Source organism: Octopus bimaculoides, chromosome 6 (assembly GCF_046866305.1).
Source record: "Octopus bimaculoides isolate indiv1 chromosome 6, ASM4686630v1, whole genome shotgun sequence".
In the NCBI taxonomy this organism is placed as follows: Eukaryota; Metazoa; Mollusca; class Cephalopoda; order Octopoda; family Octopodidae; genus Octopus; species Octopus bimaculoides.
The window spans coordinates 89886236-89908196 of NC_142933.1; the positions used below are offsets into that span (position 1 = coordinate 89886236).

The 21961-nt window shown below is 34.6% G+C and overlaps 1 protein-coding gene across 8 annotated transcripts in view; it reads right to left on the minus strand.

Annotated features, from left to right (window-relative positions):
* The window catches only part of LOC106869351 (uncharacterized), a 387885-nt gene that overhangs the window by 318750 nt on the left and 47174 nt on the right, over positions 1-21961 (minus strand). For 6 of the 8 annotated variants that reach the window (XM_089354237.1, XM_089354242.1, XM_089354240.1 and 3 more), the window contains exon 1: positions 12157-12387. The exons of the other annotated variants lie outside the window; for them this stretch is intronic. The gene's annotated coding sequence lies outside the window, so the exon portion shown is untranslated. Of the gene's footprint in view, positions 1-12156; positions 12388-21961 lie in introns of those variants that run through there. 8 annotated transcript variants of the gene reach the window in all.

A 21961-nucleotide genomic window follows, 5' to 3' on the forward strand; every position in this document is an offset into this window, starting at 1 on the left:
AAACACACACACAAACACACACCGAGAATCACATCCTGTAACTGCTGATTCTTTTTCACTTATCAGAAGAATGCTCAAATTTAAAGTTCTACTATTCCTTAAGTCCATTACTTAATAGGTTGTTTGAGTGAGCAACCTCACCTAATATCCAATTCCAAGTTGGTATACACCATGTGTAAGAGAACTCTTAAGATTTGTGAGTCATTTCTTAAGTAATGTATATAAATAGCTTCTTATTGTTGTGAAGGCCAGAGTTGAGCATAAAATATAATTGATATCTATTTACTGGTCAAAGAAATTAGCTATATTTTATGACAACTAAGAATATCATATCTTAATTGTTTAGCCTCAGGTTAGCTCTGAACGAGTAAACTTATGATCAATAGCATTCCAGCTTGTATCTCCATCATCATTTTCATACATTAAGGTGTAATTTGAAGATTTGGCTAACTGTTCAAACAGATTGTGTGGCCAGTGTTGTACATACAAAGTGATAGTGATATTCAGATATATTATCAAGAAGTAACACATTCTAGAATCTACAGTGATGATTTTCTAACTCAACAGATAACTTCGTTTTCTAAGATGACCTAATTAATTCTGGAATGGAAATTTATTGTCAAAAATAAAAGAAAGCAGATTGGATCTTTATTTGATAAGATATGGTATTAAGATAAGGCTGAACTCTCTCTCTGATAAACAAGATAATCTTATGAATAAAATATACTCTGTGAGTGTGTGTGTGTGTGTGTGTGTGTGTGTGTGTGTGTGTGTGTGTGTGTGGTGTATGTTTGTGGTGCATGTGTGATTTGCGTGTGGTATGTGTGGTGTGTGTTTGTGTGTGTGAGTGTGTGTGTCCTATTTTCATAGTTCAGCTGTTGATCATTCACAACCAAAACTTCATCTCCAAGTGTGACTTAATATTAGGCTTTATACAATATTCAAATATAATTCTTTTTTCTCTCTTCAATTTAAAAAATTTCCAACATATTCCAGCTCTAAGTTTAAAACTGAAATTTCACATACCTAGTTCAGAATCACAATATCAATTGAATTAATGAAACAGCAAAATGTTATAACTCTACTCAATTATAAAAATTCTTCTCATAATTAGCTTACTTTGCAGGCGTAGACAGTTCTTGTTCTACATAAGTTCTTGATTTCTTTAATACTATAATATGGTTTTATTGCTAAACGTTTTTTTACACATTACTTCCTTAATTAAAACATGTTCAAAATCAGAGTGATTTGTACACTTCTTTTATTTTTAGCATTTTCCATCATATTATATTTTTCAATATGGAGAAATTATTTAAATTATAATTTAAAGATTTTTTAATCTATATTGATTATGAAATTAAAGCTCTTAATTTGCTTTGTTTCATTTATTTTCAATACATATGCAAATCTCTTTTTATTTGCTATTACACTGTTAACTTTTACTTTCTTTGATCCACACTTCTTCGACTCAAATCCACTCAAATTTAATGCAATATTATGTTTGCTTTCGAACCCATTATCTACTCACAGCTCTCTCTTTTCAAACTTCCATTAGCCTTAATCTCAATACCTCTTTGCACAGTTTGTTCAACCATTGAGATATATATGCACACACATATCTTTTATCTACAGTCTTTTAAACACTACATTTGTTAGTCATCACTATTCTATATCTGCTTTTCCATGCTTGCATAGGTTGAGCAGTCATCACTATTCTATATCTGCTTTTCCATGCTTGCATAGGTTGAGCAGTTCTCACATTATCTTACTACAAACATCTGATACTTCATCATCTGGCATACATAACAAAAGAGAAAACTGGCCATCTTTGTGGTTTTTATAACTGGATGTCCTTTCTAATATCAACCATTTTACAGTATAGACTAGGTACATTTTATCAAGTCATTGGCATTAGGGATGTTGTCTGCAGCAAAACAACTAGAAAGTGCCTGGTGTTTTTATTCAGAGTTAGCCTTCTCCTAAATGGATTACCTGACTTAGAGCTTGTGGAGTTCAGATATCCTCTTTCATTTATTATGTTAGTTTCTTTTTTTTTTTTTTTTTCACAACCATACAGTATCAAAACTGAAGAGAAACAGGTGTATTAGGAAGACAAACCTTGCTAGATGGAGTGCTATATCACTTGTGACAAGGACCCATAGAACAAATATGATGCATGTTATTTGCCAAAGTGTGAGGAAGGGTACAGCAAAATAGGCCATAGAAACAAGTGCAAAGCAGGCATCTAAAGATTTATTGCCTTTGCCTTCCATTTCAAGAGACTACCATTTCCTGTTAAACATTTGCCACAAACAAGTCAGAAAAACTGTTTGAAAGAGACAGGATTATATGGGACAGAAGTATGATTGCTAACTATTTGACATTCACAAAAGATTATGATAATACTAACATACCATTAGTAGCTTACTTATCTTGATGATGTCATTAGTGATGTTGTTTAAATCAGCCCTAATTGGGAAATTTATGAAAAGCATTAAAAAAGCATTAAAAAAGCATTAAAAAAGCATTCTAACTATGACCAGCTTATGGTTTGTTTTTTATGTATCATATATCTAATATCATAGTGTTCAATACAGTCTTAGATATATCATTTAAAGGAGTATGTGATTGAACATGTTAACCACCACTGGTGAGTCATTGCACACTTCACACAACCGCTATATGTACCACTGGTGCTACATTTTCGTAATTTGAGAAAATATTTTTACTCTGTATCTTGGACATGGTTTCAAGGATATTTAAATAAGTTGTAGGAGTGGCTGTGTGGCAAGTAGCTTGCTTACAAACCACATGGTTCCAGGTTCAGGCCCACTGCGTGGCACCTTGGGTAAGTGTCTTCTACTATAGCCTCGGGCCGACCAAAGCCTTGTGAGTGGATTTGGTAGACGGAAACTAAAAGAAGCCCGTCGTATATATGTATATATATGTGTGTGTGTATGTGTGTGTATATGTTTGTGTGTCTGTGTTTGTCCCCTCAACATTGCTTGACAACCGATGCTGGTGTGTTTACGTCCCTGTAAACTAGCGGTTCGGCAAAAGAGACCAATAGAATAAGTACTAGGCTTACAAGGAATAAGTCCTGGAGTCTATTTGCTTGATTAAAGGGTATTTCCTTGTAATTAAACAGAATGAGTGTGATTGTGCAAAATATGTGGCATCACCAGAAAATTCCAGTAACAGGCCATGGCACTTAACATGTTATAGGAAATGTAGCTGCTATTTCTTGTAGATTGAATGACCTGTAGGGAGTCCTTTGTTGGCTTGTAATATGACTACTGCTGCTGCTACTGCTAGACAGCTCTTATTAGTGCTGCTTGAGTAAACTAAGATCACAGAGGTAGATGATTAACAACATCTTTCAATAGGTTTACTAATAATGGACCAGAACAAGATAACTAATGAAGCATTAAGATGGCCATCACCTGGAGAAGTGAAAGCCTGGGTGGTCAAAGAACACTTGACATGGAACTGTTGTAGGAGAACTGAAAGAAATGGTTCTTCTATGAGGCGAGACGAATAGTTGCTGAGGACCAGTCTGAATGGCATCAAATTGTTGAAGCCTCGTTTCTTAATGGGGAACTTATGACCATCCTATCCATTGCTATGACAACAACTGAAATAAGCATCTTTACCCTTTTAAACGTTGCAGACTGTTTATTGAAGAAGATATGGCTGCTACGATGTTAATGTGTGTACCCAGGTCTTAGAATATGTACGTCATGTCTCTGCATGTTGTTAGGGGTGAACTAAAAAGGTTGGCAACAGGATTGATTGGCAAGTAACCATGAAACAGCATCTGAGAAAAATCATCTAACCCATGCCAGCATGAAAATGCAGGTGCTATGGAAGAAGAAGAAGAAGAAGAAGAAGAAGAAGAAGAAGAAGAAGAAGAAGAAGAAGAAGAAGAAGATGGGGAGAGGGAGGGGAGGAACAAGAAGAAGAAGAAGAAGATGGGGAGAGGGAGGGGAGGAAGAAGAAGAAGAAGAAGATGGGGAGAGGGAGGGGAGGAACAAGAAGAAGAAGAAGAAGAAGATGGGGAGAGGGAGGGGAGGAAGAAGAAGAAGAAGATGGGGAGAGGGAGGGGAGGAAGAAGAAGAAGAAGAAGAAGATGGGGAGAGGGAGTGGAGGAAGAAGAAGAAGAAGAAGAAGGTGGGGAGGGATGAAGAGGAGGAGGTGGAAGAGGAGGAGGAGGTGGAAGTGAAAGTGGTGGTTGTGGTGGCACCAATGCTAGTGAGATGATGATAATGATGATGATGTTGATGATATGGTTGCTACATATAGATTGAGTGACAATCTATCTGGAATCTTTTTTACTCTTTCAAGATCCAGATCAAATCCTTTCAAGATCCAGACCAAATGTAAGAATCACTTTGCCCTCAATGAGCAGCAACAATGTTTGGTCTGAGAATCTGGCTATTTGCGCTTACATTTATTTTAGTATTTATAAATTATGGTGAAGGATGAAAGCACCAAATGCAGCGAACAACCATATCTCTTCACTTTAAGCTGTTATAAACCAAACTCTGATTAAAGATGAACAGAAATATTATAATTTGAAGTAGCAACAGAAGAACGCTGTGTTATCTTTTTCTGCTGCAAATGCATAAATAGAACTTTAATCTCTTATTTCTGATTCTGTTACCAATTCAGCCAAGGCACTTGTATATACACCTCTTTCTATATTTATAGACAGGTTTTAACATGCACGATAAGTAGTTGCTCATCAATTGCAAATAGGGTTATGGATACTCTTCTTTATCATTCTTTTCACATTTTATCAGTTATCAGGTTTACTAACATATCCATCCAAGAGCTACTATTATTAGATTGTATTGCTTTACATTAGATTGACTTATGTGTGTATGTGTATGTATGCGTGCGTGTGTGTGTATTTGTGTCTGAGTACATGCATATAAATTACCATACTAGATGTAGATATAAGTACATTTACACACTCCTCTGCATACAAATATAGATATATATAGATATATAGATATACACACCCCTGTTCAAACACAAAATCCAAATACTAACAACTATAAAGATAATTTGCTTTGAGCTAAAATCGTGTGTGTATGTGTATGTGTGCGTATAAAATAGTGAGATATGTTTATTGATTGCTTAATACGTGCTTTCTGACATCTTCGATTATTTGCAAGCCTTATACTCAATTTTACACATGATTTCCTTTACAATTGTAGTACACAGTAAATATGCCACAAATTTGACCAGTTCACTGCAACTTAACAATTCATCTTTTCACACATTTCACAAAGTAAAGCTATGCAATAAGCATGGTGTTGACAACACTCTTAGGAGCAATAAATGAAGCAAAAAAATAAATGAATAAAGTGTAAATCTCTCAATCCTCAGTTTTATTATTATTATTATTATTATTATTGCTGTTGATCTTTATAGTCTTTATAGTTAGCTAACTTCTGCATATTCATACATTTCTTTCTTCTGTATCAATGGTTTTATCATTTGTCTGACCTTATGAGTGTTTGCAAAGGAAAATATCATTACATACATGTGTTACCATAGATGTTGACCTAGATATTCCTTTTATGCAATATTTTATGATTTTACTGGTTTCAATCATTGGATTCAGGCCATGCTGGTGCACAACCTACAATAGTCTTTATTTTTGGTTAGTTACAATCATATCAGCATAAGTAGCTATTTCATTCTGATACTTATTTTATCAATCCCTATTTATTGAATGGCTAAGTTACCTTTTGACATATAAGAATGCTCACTCGACACACTTGTCTATACTGATACACACATATATGCACACAAATATATGCATACATTCTTTTATTTGTTTCAATCATCACATGCTAGGGCTCTGCCTTAAAGAATTTTAGTTGAATGAATCAACCACAGAACTCATTTTTTGCTTAAGGCCTGGTACTAATTCTATCAGTCTCTTTTGCTGAATCACTAAGTTACAGAAATGCAAACACACCAACACTTGGTGTCAAGCATTGATGGGAGACAAACACAGACACATATATAGATATATATATATACATATATACATATACTACAGGCGTCTTTCAGTTCCCAACAACCAAATCCACTCACAAAGTTTTAGTTGACCTAAGGCTATAATAGATGACACTTGCCCAAGGAATCATGCAATGGAACTGAACCTGAAGCCATGTGGTTGGGATGTATATTGTTAATTTTTACAGCCTTTTCTTCCATGCTAACATGAGTTACACAAGTATATTATAGAGGCATTCTTTTTACAGCCAGAAGCTCTTCTTGTCACTAACCCTCACTGTTTTCAAAGTAAAGGTTCTTTCATTTCACACATCTTCAAAAGCTCAAAGCCATCAAACAATTTGCTGACAGGAGAAATGACAACAATATCACCACTTGTAGCTTGCAATTTTCTAAGAAGCACAAATGTATACAAACAGAGGCACGCACATGCATGCACACACATGTTATACATAACATATATGATGGGCTTTTTTCAGTCTCCATCTATCAAATTCACTCACAAAGCTATAGTCAACCCAGGACAATAATAGAAGATACTTGTGTAAGGTATCATGCAGTGAGACTGAACCTGAGACCGCATACTTGAACAGTGAACTTCTTAACCAAATAGCCATGCTTGCACAGTTTTCTTCTATCAAATTTCACTCAAAAAGCATTGTTTGACCCAAGGTATCAGTAAACAAGTTACCCAAGGTAACAATGTAGTGAAAATGCCCTGTAACTCTTTGGCCACTACTGAGAATTTTGTTTTCATGAGATACCTCCAAAAAAAAAAAAAAAAAGACAGATTAGCAGAGCACACCTTATTCCAGGCTATTGAAAATGATTTCAAACAAAGGTATGAGGTGTAAATTAAATAAAGTGAAAAAGCTCAACTGTGAATTGATCCTGCATTTCAGACTCAGCTGAAAATTTAGTTACTGCCACTTCACAGTATACACACACACTCTTTCACAAGCACAAATGTATTCACGCTCTCACGTACACACTCACACACATAAAAATACTCTCATTAGTTTCTTTATAAATAAATATATGATTTGAATTTTTCACCCGATTGTTGAACAACAAACTACTGACAACAGAAATGTATTTGAAAAATTAGGTAGACTATGACAGCAAGTAGAGAACATGGATAATATTTTGCACTATGAGTAACATTTAAATGGCAAACATTGTAGATCTCCAAGGATCTAGGTGTAAATCTTAATTGAAGAAATTGATATATGATATAGTAGTTGTGGTTCCTTTATTTCCCCCAACTCTTCTCTTTTTTTCTATATTTCATAAATCTTATCATAATTATCCCCACCATCATCATCAACAACATTGCCAACTATAAAACCCCTGCATGTTGCTCAACCTGCTAGCAATAACAGTTAAACCTTAAATCTCCCACAAATCACACAAATCACACAACACTTCTGTCTCAAAATATATTGAATAATGTAACTCTCGGGGTGGTTGGTGTTAGGAAGGGCATCCAGCTGTAGAAACTCTGCCAAATCAGATTGGAGCCTGGTGTACCCATCTGGTTCACCAGTCTTCAGTCAAATCGTCCAACCTATGCTAGCATGGAAAGCGGACGTTAAACGATGATGATGATGATGATGTAGTTGCAGATATACAAAAAGATGGGTAGTCATGGTTAGAACATCTTTGAACAGACCCCTGAGGGGGATTTCATCAGGCAGGAGTACAATGTTTCTTTCAAACTCCCTTCTCTTCTGCAAATACTAGTTTTTAATACATGCAAACATTTACTGAGATCCCAGGAAATTCTCAGATCCAGTTACAATGTGCCTCCTAGTCTTCCATCTCATAGGCAGTGCCTCTTGACCAGAACTGACCTGAGACTAAACAACAACAATATTGTTACATATGTAAATGAGTTCAAAAGTAACTATGTATTCAGGACAGCAGATATTATATTCATTTAAATGATTCTTTCGTATTAATATTAATGAATTTTTGTCTCAGAGGCTATGGTAAGAGATAACTACAACAACAACAACAACAACAACCACAATTTATACTTAATACCAATTCTTTTGTTGTTGCAAATATGGCAATAAATAGTTGTAGCAGCTGCTACAAGTTTGACATCACCATTTGCCAGTGACAACAGCAAAATCAAAAATTTCAGACTGATAAGGAAATTTCTATGCAAAATCTATAAAGAATATGAAGCCTACTAGGGTCTGCATCAGATCGTCAACTATGCAAAACCTACTAGAAATAGTAGCAAAATCTCCCTCAAATCACACCCATCTATTTTTTTATAAAAAAAAAAAAGCAAACGACATATTGAGTAAGTAGGCCTAGATATTCTTAAAAACGCTGAGGAAATTATGGCTGGAATGCCTTCGATCGACACTGACATTGAGTAGGAGAGTGAAGCAACAGCAAAAATATTGATTGCAAAAACACTATAAGTAACAAGACTAAGTAGAACAACAAGTGATAATTATAATGACATCAATTAAAATAGCATCAACACAATAGTGCTAACAACTACAACAACAATAGCAACAACAACAAGTGTAGTAATATAGTAACACGTCTAGTAACAATAAATGACAATTATTGCAGCAGTGTTGCCACAACTACAACATCAGTCATTACAATAATAATAATGATAATAATAATAATAATAATGACAATAATATCATCAGCAACACCAACTGCATTAACAATTTCTTTTGAATTATTACAAAAACCAATAAACATCAATATTTTGTTGGCATTTAAGATGTCAACATGGGAGAATAGATAAAACATAGAGTGGACTCCAGGATGAAATGGACATAATACAAGTGATGGGAGTTGAACTAGATTTTATAATGCATTCAGTCTGGCTTGATTCATTTGCACAACAAATATGAAAGTCACAAAAAAATAATAATAATAAATAAATTCTTAGTAACAACAACAACAAGAGAAACTACAGCAAGGCAGCCTCAATGTGGTTGCTCAGCTTGCTAGAAATAGTTGCAAAACACCATCAACTTTCACATTACTTCACATAGGAAGGACACATTGGATAAGTATGTCCTGAAGCAAAATAAATGAATGAATGAATGAATGAATGAATGGGATGGCTCATGTCTAGAATATCTTTAAATGTAGGTGCAACAGTGATATCGTAATTAGTGAAAAATAAATTAAGAAAATCAAAAGACACCAATAAAACAACAGAATCTTAAGTATGGCTTATCAATCATTTTACTACTACTACTACCACCAACAACACCACCACCACTCAGTAGTAGTAGTAGTTTCAAATTTTGGTATAAGGTCACCAATTTCTGGAGAAGGGAGTAAGTCTATGATTACTTTGACTCCAGTACTTGGCTGTTACTTATTTCATCGACCCCGATAGTATGATAGACAGAGTTGACTTTAGTGGTATTTGAACTCAGAAAGTAAAGAGCTGGGAGAGAAATGCCTTTTGTCCAAAACTCTAACAATTCAACCAGCTTGCTGCTTTAACAATAACAACAAAAATAGTTTCTAATCTTGACATAGGCCAACAAATTTTGAGTGGGGTTTAGTTGAGTACATGGTACTTTATTTTATCAACTCCAAGAAACACGAAAGGCAAAGGTTGACATCAGCAAGATTTAAACATAGGACATAAAGAGCTGGGACAAATACCACATGGCATTTTTCTGATGCTCTAAAGATTCAGCTAGTCTACCTCCTCCTCCTCCTCCTCCTAATAATAATAATAATGATAATAATAATAATAATAATAATAATAATAATAATAATAATAATAATAGTAATAATAATAATATTTTTGGCACAAGACCAGCGATTTTAGGAGAGGGTTATGTCAATTACTCGACTGTCCAGTACTCAACTGGGATAGTCCCTGAAAGGATGGAAGGCAAAGTTGACCGGGGCAGGATTTGAACTCAGAATGTAAATAGCCAGAAGAAATGCTACTGAGTATTCTGTCCAGTGTAGTAATTAATGATTCTGTCAGCTTGCTGGCTTTAGTAGTAAGTAGTAGTAGTAGTAGTAGTAGCAGTAGCAACAACATAAAAAAATTTTAATGTATTTTAACCTTAAAGACATTTCTGATAATTAGGAAACCTATGATTATTTCTAAAAGATGTTTTTCTGGGGGTTTTTTAATTTCTTTTTTAAATATCTATCACTAAATTTAATTCTACCAAATGTTGTTGAGTCATTTAGCACAGTGTAATGGATCTTATCATTTATAATTAATATTATAATTTATTAGATATGACATCAAAAAATTATTCTTTCAATAAAGAGCCAAGAGAAGATGAAGAGAGGAATAAAAAAAAGAGTTTCAATGAAAATACAGATGATTTAATCCTCTATAAATGCCACATTATCCAATCTTAAAGTACTACATCATTTAAATTTTAATCCTAAAACAGAACTTGTAAAATTTTTATGTTTTCTTTTCCTTCTTTTTGAATGTAAAAAAACAAAATCCGATCTTTATTAATTTTTTCCCCCTCAAATGAGGAATATGATTGTTTTATTGAGTTCTGAATCTTTTGGGAGGGAAAAATGAGAAATTGTGATATTTGTGTCTTTCTTAGAGGTATTAAGTAATATAAGTGATGCAGTTCCAACTGAGAATTGAAACTAGTTCACATAGATTCAGCTCAGAAAAAACTTACTTATTGTAGTACAGTGCAGCTGATACTAAACAATCCATTGAAGGGGTAGAACACATTGGAATTACTTTTATGTTATGTAACGAGATTAGAAGAAACTGATGTCTTTTCTTCTTATCCATTACTTATTAGATTATTTTACAAAGAATTTGGGGGATTATTTGATTAAAAAAACAAAAACATTATTAGATAATAAAAATTTCATTGATAATGTTTCTTAAAGTGAATTTCATAGTGGAAGTCTTTTGAATTTGTCAAACCTCTCACACTGATACCATTACAAAAAAAAAATCATATTCCATGTCATTGTACATGTTTTTTGTTTTCTTTCCTTTCTTTTTCTTTTTATATTTCAATAAATACTAGAATAAATAAATTAACTTGTTTTCAAGCTTCAGTTTTAAATTAATAAAGTAATGAAATGGAAAGTAATTTTTTAAATATAACATTTTGCAGAAAGAAAAGAATCTTTCTTAAGAAATGTGAACGAATATAAACCTAACACTGAAACCATAGAAAAAGATACTTGGAGCAACAGAACAAATAATAATAAACAGATAGACAGAAGATGAGCTTAAGAAAAGAGCTTAAGAGAAAAGGATAATCAAACTTAATTCATTCTTGGGGATTAACCCTTTTCAGACTAACAAAATATATGCTAAGACTTCCTATTATTCCAAAATGGTTTTACCAACCTACACTTGATCTAACTTTTCTAGTGAAACAACCAATTATTCTGCAACATTGATAACTGAAAATTTTTGCATGAATAGAATTTGGAGATATAATATTGATACAGTGTCCTAAAGGATGCAGTATTCTAAATGATGCAACAGTTTTGTGAAAGAAGGAATGATGAGCCATTATGGGTATTTTTTAATCAGCTTTGTTAATACATGTACATATTATACACACACACATACAAGCAAAATTTCATTCACATGGATAATGTGTGTGTGTATGTGTGTGTGTGGCATGAGACACACACGCATGCACACACACACACACACACACACACACACACACACACACACACACACACACACACACACACACACACAGATGCACAAAATGAAATAAAAGCTGTGTAACTCTTCTGCAGAAAGAGATTAAAAAGCAGATCTCTTATCAACAGGAGTCAACAGAATAGAAAACATCTTCATATGAAAATAATGATAAAACTCAAAGCATATGTTTAACAACCTGAAAGAAATTACTTAATAAAAATGCCTTCAATTAAACATTTGCTTCAGTTGGGGAAGAAATAACAAACCCTGAAATATTAATATTTCATTTATAAAAGATGTTATTTTGATTAAGCCTAACTCTTGTATTTCCCTCCTTTTTTTTTTTACCCCCTCTCCCACTTCTTTTTGTTGTCTTTTGTTATGCAAGTTTTACAGTAATTTTCAATTAAAAAAAAATAGAAAGAAATAAACAGAATAAACAATGAACATACCCAAAAAACAGCAGAGTGTGTTTAGTGTCGAAAAAAACAAAAATTAGACGAATATCTTGGAGCCAACTTCAGTCTGTTAATTCCTCTTCTCTGCTGCCGAATGGAGTCAGCGAAGGAAGAAAAAAAATACACTCCCCTCTGTCAGCAACAGTGGTTGTGGCAGAATAACTTGAGAGCTTGCTAGACTGTATCTATCCAGTACTGCAAGCGTTTGATGGTAGCGGCCACAGTATCGACAGAGTGGTGTGCCCTTTCTGTAAATGCATCAGCTCTGCTACCATGCCTACATTCCATAACAATTTTTCACCAATCTTAGCTGCCATGTAATAAAAAAAATAAAAAGTAGAATAAAAAAAAAGCTGGTAGGCGGCTGGTTGTGGGTAGGAGAGAGGGAGAAGGAGAAAGAGAGAGAAAGGGAGAGAGAGGGGAGAGGAGTTGGTGGTGTGTTGCTGATGATGAAACTGAAGCTAGCATGCTTATTTACACATGGGCTGCCTTGTATTAATACCAAAGGAAGTTTCTATCACTATCATCCTAAATAACAGTACACTAGCTCCAAAATAGGTTTAAGAGAGGGAAAGAGTGAGTGAGTGAGAGAGTGAGTGAGAAAGAGAGCTAGAAAAGATTGCTTATCAGTTAAGTTTGATTGAATAAGTAGAGGAATAGGGAAGAAAGAGAGAGACAGAGGTGAGAAAGGGGGGAGAGACTGAGTGAGACAGACAGACAGACAGAGGATAAGCATTAGAAAAATAAAAACAGAAACTAAGAGGAAGGTGGAAGGAAAAAAAGAAAACAACATATAATATTGAGAGCGGATGAGTATTTTAACATTCAGTGATTAGATAGGATAAGAGATGGCCGAACGGAGTGAAGGGAGAACATGGCTTAAGATGTTAGCATCTTTCAATTGGAGTACGTATACACACACACACATGCATGCACACATACACACATATACTATGCATATATATTATACACATGTACATATATATTGTACACACACATACATATATATTTTACACACACACATACATATATACCATACACACATACATATATACTATACACACATATACACATGTACTATGCACACATACATATGCACGCACACATACACATACATACATACATACATACATACATACATACATACATACATATATACACACATCTGTGTGTGTATTTGTGAAGTGAGAGAATCTTGGGGCTGTGGAGATTAAGTAAGAGATTAAAAGCGATGAGTTTGAATCACTGGTGGTGATGGTGTTAGTGAAATCCATATCCTAACTTGAGGAAATGTTGTTTTAAATTGAATAACAGATTGATTGCAGTATCAATATTAATGGAAAAGGCATAAATGCCACAACTGCCTTTCTCCCTAACACATGTCAATATGTAGCTTGATATCTTTGTGTAAAGTGATGCTAATGCTTAAAAAAAACAGTGGAAATAGCACTAATGTTAGAGGAACAATCCAGCTGCTTTATGATGTCCTTTAGTTTGTTAGCTCAAGTTTTGAAGATCAAATCTTCCAAGAGTCATTTTTAAAATTTTCATTCTGCTAATGTCAGTTAAATATGCTAAGCTTGATATGGAGAAATTTACCTATATTTCTTCAAAATTGTGAAGGCATGTGGCTTAGTGGTTAGAATAACTAGCTTATGATTGTAAAGTCATGAATTCGATTCCTGGCAGTGTGTTGTGTCCTCAAGCAAGACATTCTTATTTTACAATGCTCCAGTCCACTCAGCTGGCAAAAAAAAAAAAACCAGTTGTAGCTGTAATTCAAAAGGTCAGCTTTGTCACATTCTGTGTCACACTGAATCTCCCTGAGAACTACATTAAGGGTACACATGTCTGTGGAGTGCTCAGCTACTTGCACGTTAATTTCACCAACAGGCTGTTCCGTTGATTGGATCAACTGAAACCCTTGACGTCGTAAGCGACGGAGTGCAAGTTTGTTTTTTTTTTTCAAAATTAGCTTTGTGCTAAATTAAAAAGTAAACTAAATCCATCTACCAGTTTATACCACCACCTGACATATGGGTGCCTTCAATGAAGTCCACTCTGTTTGAACACTTAGAACACATGTAAGGATAACTTATAAATTACTCCCCACTACCTCCTCTTTGTTCCCCTGTCAGTCACTGAGCCCTTGCAAAAGGGTGCTGCCCTTTTGTGTCTCTATTGTATTAACATGCATGATGAAATGCTTAGCAGTATTTCACCCGTTGCTATGTTGAGTTCAAATTCCACCGAGGTTGACTTTGCCTTTCATTATTTCGGGGTTGATAAATTAAGTACCAGTGAAACATTGGGGTTTGATGTAATCGACGAGTCCCCTCTCCTAAAATTCCAGGCCTTGTGCTTTTAGTAGAAGGGATTATTATTATTAATGATAGAACAACAAGGCAAGCTGGCAGAATTGTTAGCACACTGGGTAAAAATGCTTAACAACATTTTGTCCATCCTTACGTTCTGAGTTCAAATTCTGCCAGGGTCAACTTTACCTTTCATCCTTTCAGAATCGATAAATTAAGTGCCAGTGAAGCACTATGGTCGATGTAACTGATTAGTGCCCCACCAAAAAAGTTTTCAGATCTCATGTTTTTTAGTAAAATGGATCATCATCATCATCATCATCATCATCATCATCACCATCATCACCATCATCACCATCATCGTCATCATCGTCATCATCATTATTATTATTATTATTATTATTATTATTATAATTATTATTAAAGGCAGCAAGCTGGCAGAATCGTTAGCACACTGGGAGAAATGATAGCGGTATTTCGTCTGCCACTACAATCTGAGTTCAAATTCCGCTGAGGTCGACTTTGCCTTTCATCCTTTTGGGGTCAATTAAATAAGTACCAGTTATGCACTGGGGTCGATGTAATTGACTTACCCCCTCCCCACAAATTTCAGGCCTTGTGCCTATAATAGAAAGGATTATTATTATTATTATTATTATTATGTAAAGGCAGTGAGCTGGCAGAACTGCTTAGCAGCATTTCTTCCAGTTCATTACATCCTGAGTTCAAATTCTATTGAGATCAACTTTGCACTTCACCCTTTTGTGGTCAATAAAATATGTACTGGGGGTTAATGTAATCAATGAGCCCCTTTCCTCAAAATTTCAGGCCTTGTGCTTATAGTAGAAATTTTTAAAAAATTATTATTATTATTATTATTTTGTGGTGGATGGCAAATGGTGATGGATTGGCAGAATCATTTAGAGCATCTTGCGTATTTCTTCTGGTTCTCTATGTTCTGAGTTCAAATCCTCTCAATGTCAATTTTACCTTTCATTCTTCTAGGTTGATAAAGTACAGTACTCAACAAGCAATGGGGTTGATGATACTGGCTAACCCACTACCTCCAAAATTGCTGGCCTTGTGTCTAAATTAGAAACCATTATTTAACAACTACTGACAGTTATGTATTTCTGTTATTTTTATATGGCTGTTATCATATTCACTTTCAGATGAAGGGTAAGGGCCTTGAGGTGAAGTTATCAAGCTCTCTTATCAATCACTTCAAAACTACTGCTGGCACAGATCATAAGTTTCTCTCTCTTCCTAACTCCAAGATGAAAGACAAGGACCAAGTCTGAAATAGTATATTCTTCACTCCTCACGACAACTGAATTTATCAAACTCTCCTATGAATTAAATGCTGCCGATGGTTTGACTAAATGCAAACTGGTGATGGTTTGACTAAATGCAAGCCATCACTAGTTTCCTTGGATTCTGGATTTTACCATATTTTATCTGGTATGTTTGCATGACTGATTCTATGAGGGTGTCTCTGCTCTGGTACATAAGAATCTACTTAAGTCAGAAAATCCAAATTTGTTTTATTAACGATTACTAAGCCAAATAAAAAATATCTTGTTAATTTTCCTGCTTTTCAAAATGCAGGTTCCTTTTTTCCTTTTTTTTTTTTTTAGCAAGTTATATGGATAAACACTGGACAAACATTAGTTAATAGAAAAACAAAAACAATAAGTTACAGAGAAAAACATCAAAATGCTATGATTTATTTCAGATGTTAATGGCTATAATACTGAGTAGTGGAAAATACATTGAAATGCTGACCATAAATGCGAGGAGAAAATTTTTTTTCTTTTTTATTTGTTACCATATTTTTAAAATGAATACTGGAGCAAATATTGCTTCTGATTACTTAATGGAGTGAGCTATAAAAACTGTTTAATCAATTAAAAGCAACCATATTGGAGAGGTTTTTGTAACGATAGTTTGAGCAATGGCTCTTGGTTTTTCAGTCTCTACTAAACTGAATGAGTATGATAACTGAGTGAGATCATTGTAATTAATGCTTGATTTCCTCTTACTTTCTCTGATTGATAGATGGATAAATAGATAGATAGATAGATAGATAGATAGATAGATGGATAGATGGATAGATAGATAGATAGATGGATAGATGGATAAATGGATAGATAGATAGATAGATGGATGGATGGATAGATAGATAGATGGATAGATGGATAGATGGATAGATAGATATCTTTTTATTATAGCCACACAGGGCTAAATACAGAAAATGGACAAATTACAAAGTAGAGCTTTTCTTGGGGGGGGGGATAATTTCAATCAAAAGGGATCGCGGAAAAAAAGGGAGAGGTTTCGATCAAAAGGGATCGCGGGAAGAAGAAAAAAACGTGGGGGGGGGCGATCAATAGGGATCGTGTATCACAGTCAATGTAAAAAACGGGGAACAGATTAGGTTTATCCGTGGAGAGAAAAGCCTACGGAAAAGACCACGGTCACCTCAGGCTTTTTTTTTTTTAAAGGTACATGAAAGTAAGTACCTTCTCTCTTTTTGTCTCTTTTTGTTACAAGTCTATGCTTAAAATGGTGTCGTCTTTCATTCTTACCATTCTTGCCACATTTACCCATTTTTTATTGAAACTTTCATTCGACAACACTTTCCTCTCTATGGATAGATAGATAGATAGATAGATGGATGGATTGATGGATGAATGGAAGAGTGGGTGGATGGACGGATGGACAGATGGATACATACATTCATACGTACATACATACATACACAGACAGATAAATAGACAGACAAATACAAAGATAATTGGACAGACAGCTAAACAAACAGATAAATAGGTACACAGACAGAAGACGGATAGGCAGACATATTTTCACTGAAAGTTTAGCAAAGCCAATGACTGGTGAAACTTTGTAGCTATTGTCAACCTCTTCCACATGAAAATAAATTTGATGTGATACTCAACTTAAACATAATGAATGTTCTTTCAATTAATTAATATTTGATTATATTTATATCACACAGTTCACAAATTTATATAAATATATTTATTTCTATCTCTCTATATACGTATCTATCCATCTCCCTATTTATCTTCTTCTTTGTCTATTTTTGACCAACATGAGAGATCAGATTAATAGACATACAATAAAAGCAGTAACGACTCCTATGAATAATATTTGAGAAGAAACAACAGAAGAGCTAGAGAGTAAATAATATATAAATTGTCAAAGGCAGATGACATCAGCTATATGAACAACACCAACCATATGAACAACACTATAATATAGAGAAGTCTTAGCTGTTTGCTTTGAAAAGAAACACAAGCACTGAAAAGGAAATATACTATTCATAGTTGATGATAGAGATATTTTATCTGTATTCATATGCACAGGTGTGGTTGTGTGGTAAGAAGTTTGCGGTAAGAAGTTGTGTGGCAAGAAAGTGGCGAGCTGGCAGAAACGTTAGCCCACCGGACAAAATGCTTAACGGTATTTCGTCTGTCGCTACGTTCTGAGTTCAAATTCCGCTGAGGTCGACTTTGCCTTTCATCCTTTTGAGGTTGATTAAATAAGTACCAGTTATGCACTGGGGTCGATATAATCGACTTAATCTGTTTGTCTGTCCTTGTTTGTCCCCTCTGTGTGTAGCCCCTTGTGGGCAGTAAAGAAATAAGAAGTTTGCTTCCCAACCACATGGTTCTGAGCTGTGTCCCACTGTGTGGAACTTTGGGCAAGTGTCTTCTACAATAGCTTTAGGCTGGCCAAAGCCTTACACGGGATTTGGTAGACAGAAATTGAAAGAAGTTCATCATGTGTGTGTGCGTGTATGTGTGTCTGTGTGTCTGTGTCTGTCCCCCATTAGTGCTTGACAACTGGTGTTGGTGTGTTTACATCCCCATAACTTAGCTGTTTAGCAAAAGAGATCAATAAAATATGTGCCAGGGTTTAGAAAAAAAAAAAAGAAAAAAAGGACTGGGGTCGATTCATTTGATTAAAATTTTTCAAAGCAGTGTCCCAGCAAAGCCACAGTCCAAAAAAACTGAAACAAGTAAAAGATAAAAGATAAAAAATTCATGGAGGACATCTTCATTATCCTCTCATTTAATTAAAGAAAGCATGAACATCACAAGTGCCCATTTTCCTTCCCTCATGAATCTGATGTGTATTTGGGGTCTTTACATTTATGGTATGTTGTTTCTGTTTATTTTATTCATCTAAAAGGATGAATGTCAAAGCTGACAGTATTAGGATTTGAACACAGAATGTAAAGAGCCAGAACAAATACTAGAAGGCATTTTGTCTGATGCTCTAAACATTCTGCCAGGCCACAGCCGTTAGATAAATAATAATAATAATAAAAATAATAATAACAATAATAATAATAATAATAATAATAATAATCCTTTGTACTGTAGGCACAAGGCCTGAAATTTGGGGGGAAGGGTGAAGTCGATCACAATGACCCCAGTACTCGACTGGTACTTAATTAATTGACCCCAAAAGGATGAAAGGCAAAGTCGACCTTGGTGGAATTTGAAACCCAGAACATAGTGGTGGGTGAAATACTGCTTAGCATTTCACCCAACATGCTAACAATTCTGCCAGCTTGCTGCCTTATAAATAATAATGATGATGATGATGATGATGATGATGATGATGATGATGATGATGATGATGATGATGATGATGATGATGATGATGATGATGACGACGATGATGATGATGATGATGATGATGATGATGATGATGATGATGATAACGATGATAATAATTGTAAAAGCAGATTCTCTTCTGTACATCCCTTTAGAAGTTGGAATATAGAATTTACATTGGAAGAATGATTTTGGCAAACATGACTGCCTGCATATCATTAGAACAAGTATTTTTTAAGCTTGCTCCAACTATGAACAAATATTGGATACCATTCCAGCATTTAACCACTCAACCATAAAGAAATGGAGCCTGTCCTCAGTAATGAAATTACATCAAGCAGGATTAGCTGATAGAAAATTGCTTAAATTTTACACTAGTATATGAAATAAAATAGCTTGGTAGTTAAAATTCTTAGACAAAGAGTATTTCTCTATTTATTGTAGTCTGTCTTAGTAGAAAATACATACCAAAGCTAAATGAATAATAGTCATGTCAAGAACTTGTAGCAACTTTAAAACATACTGATTGACAATGCCACTAAGTATCAATTTTGACTGCACCTTTCAGTTAACTATGAATCACAATTTAACAACTTTAGGTAGGAGAATTAATTTGAAATAAATAAGAATACAAAGACAAAACGTGCCCAAGAAAAACAGGAAGTAAACTCATTTAAGCATATATTAATCACATCATATCCAACCTGAGCTAACCTTTTAAATTACTTTAAATGCATTATTAATCATTGTAATTTTGGCAGCATAGTAGTGTAATTGTTTATAATAGTATAATTGTTTACTTTATTTATCAAAGAAGTTTTGTGTCCTCTTGATTCTTTTTTGTGTTAGAGTTTTTTTTTTAAATTTTTTATTTTTGTCCATGGGTATTTGAAATGAAAAAGTTTTAGTTCTTTATATTTGTTCTAGAGTGATTAAAATGAAAATGGCAAATGTGAGATATACATTATTCCTTTCACATTTGCTATTTTCATTTCAGCTAATTGCATTGAGATTAAATGAAATAAATCTTTCAAAACTATACTTCGTTGTTTCAGAAGAATGGCATGCGCAAGTATTTTCCAACATCTAACTTCTATGTTGAGTAGATTTTATTTACATCATATTGGAAATCATGAGGTAGAACTTTATGCTGAGCAATTCAAATGTCATTTGTGTATCAAAGAAGGATGTAGTTGATCACTAGATTCAGATGTTTTAATTTTATTGATTAGCTGAATGAGAAGGGAACAATACCCTCAGACATGTATAGCTGGTACCCACTTCCTGAGATTTTGCTGGTTTGTGCTTGTAGGGACAAAGTGTGCCAGGAATAAGTTGTAATTTTGAGAATAAAGGAACTGGCAAAGTGTTTAATGAAAACTTTAAATGGTAAAAGACTGGAGGCACAACAAGAGAGGCAGAGGCAAGTATATTGGATGGGCTTGGACAGGAGTGGTATGCAGCTTGCTAGTTTGGAGGAACAAACCACTGCAACACTAGAAGTAAGAGGAACAGTACATCTGTGGTTACTCGAGCATGCATGTACAACAGTTGTACTGTTTCACATGTCAGCACTATGCGAGTGTTCACATGTCAGCAGTGTTCACATGTCAGCAGTATGCTAGAATCCAGTGTTTTTGCTTTTTGTTGTTGTTGTTGTCGTTAGTAGTAGGAACAGCAAAGTATTTTAAGTGTATTTCTTTAATGAGTGTGCATATATTGTGTTTATCCCAGTATATTGTGCGTATCCCTGCTTGTAATGTGAGGCAGCTTAAAATGTTGACTCTAGGAACAGCATTCAATCATAAAACATTGCCTTGAAAATAACTGTCCAGGCCAACCCAACATAGAAAAGATAATGTAAAACTAATGATGGTGATGATCGTTTGTGTGTGACCTAACTATGATGATGATGATGATGATGATGATGATGATGATGATGATGGTGATGATGGTAGTTCATTCAATGAAAAAGGAATGCACTCGTAGTCTAAATAAGCCTGTCGAAGATGTAAATGTAGGGAGTTTGATATGATTAGAGAACCAAAATATTCCATTGTAATTACAAGTTTAAAGAATATGGTGGTATATATTACACAAGGTAGAAGCAGGTGACAAGAAGGTGTTTATAAAACTACCAATCAACTTTCTAAAATTATCACATAGGTGCAGGAGTGGCTGTGTGGTAAGTAGCTTGCTTACCAACCACATGGTTCTGGGTTCATTCCCACTGCATGGCACTTTGGGCAAGTGTCTTCTACTATAGCCTCAGGCCAACCAAAATCTTGAGTGGTATTTTGTCTGCCACTATGTTCTGAGTTCTGCAGAGGTCAAATTTGTCTTTCATCCTTTCAGGGTTGATAAACTAAGTACTAGTTATGTACTGGGGTCGATGTAATCAACTATCCTCCTCCCCAAAATTTCAGGCCTTGTGCCTATAGTAGAAAAGAATCATAAGCATGTTGGACAAAGTGCTCAGTGACATTTTGTCCATCTCTATATTCTGAGTTCAAATTCCACTGAAGTCCACCTTACCTTTCATCCTTTCAGACTCAATGAAATAAGTACCAGTTGAGTACTGGGGTTGATGTAATTGACTTAATCCCTTCCCCAAAATTGCTGGCCTTGTACCAGGATTTGAAACCAATTTGAAACCCTACTAATCTCACTCACTTTACTACAATGAAATCTTAATTTTAAAGGGATCTAGAGAGCTAAGGGGACTAATGTAGTCCAGAGCAACAAATAAGAGAATGGCAAATCTACCAACACTCCAACAATTCTGCCAAGACTTTAGTCAGTAAACTAGTACTCTAACCATTGCTAGCCATTGTACCT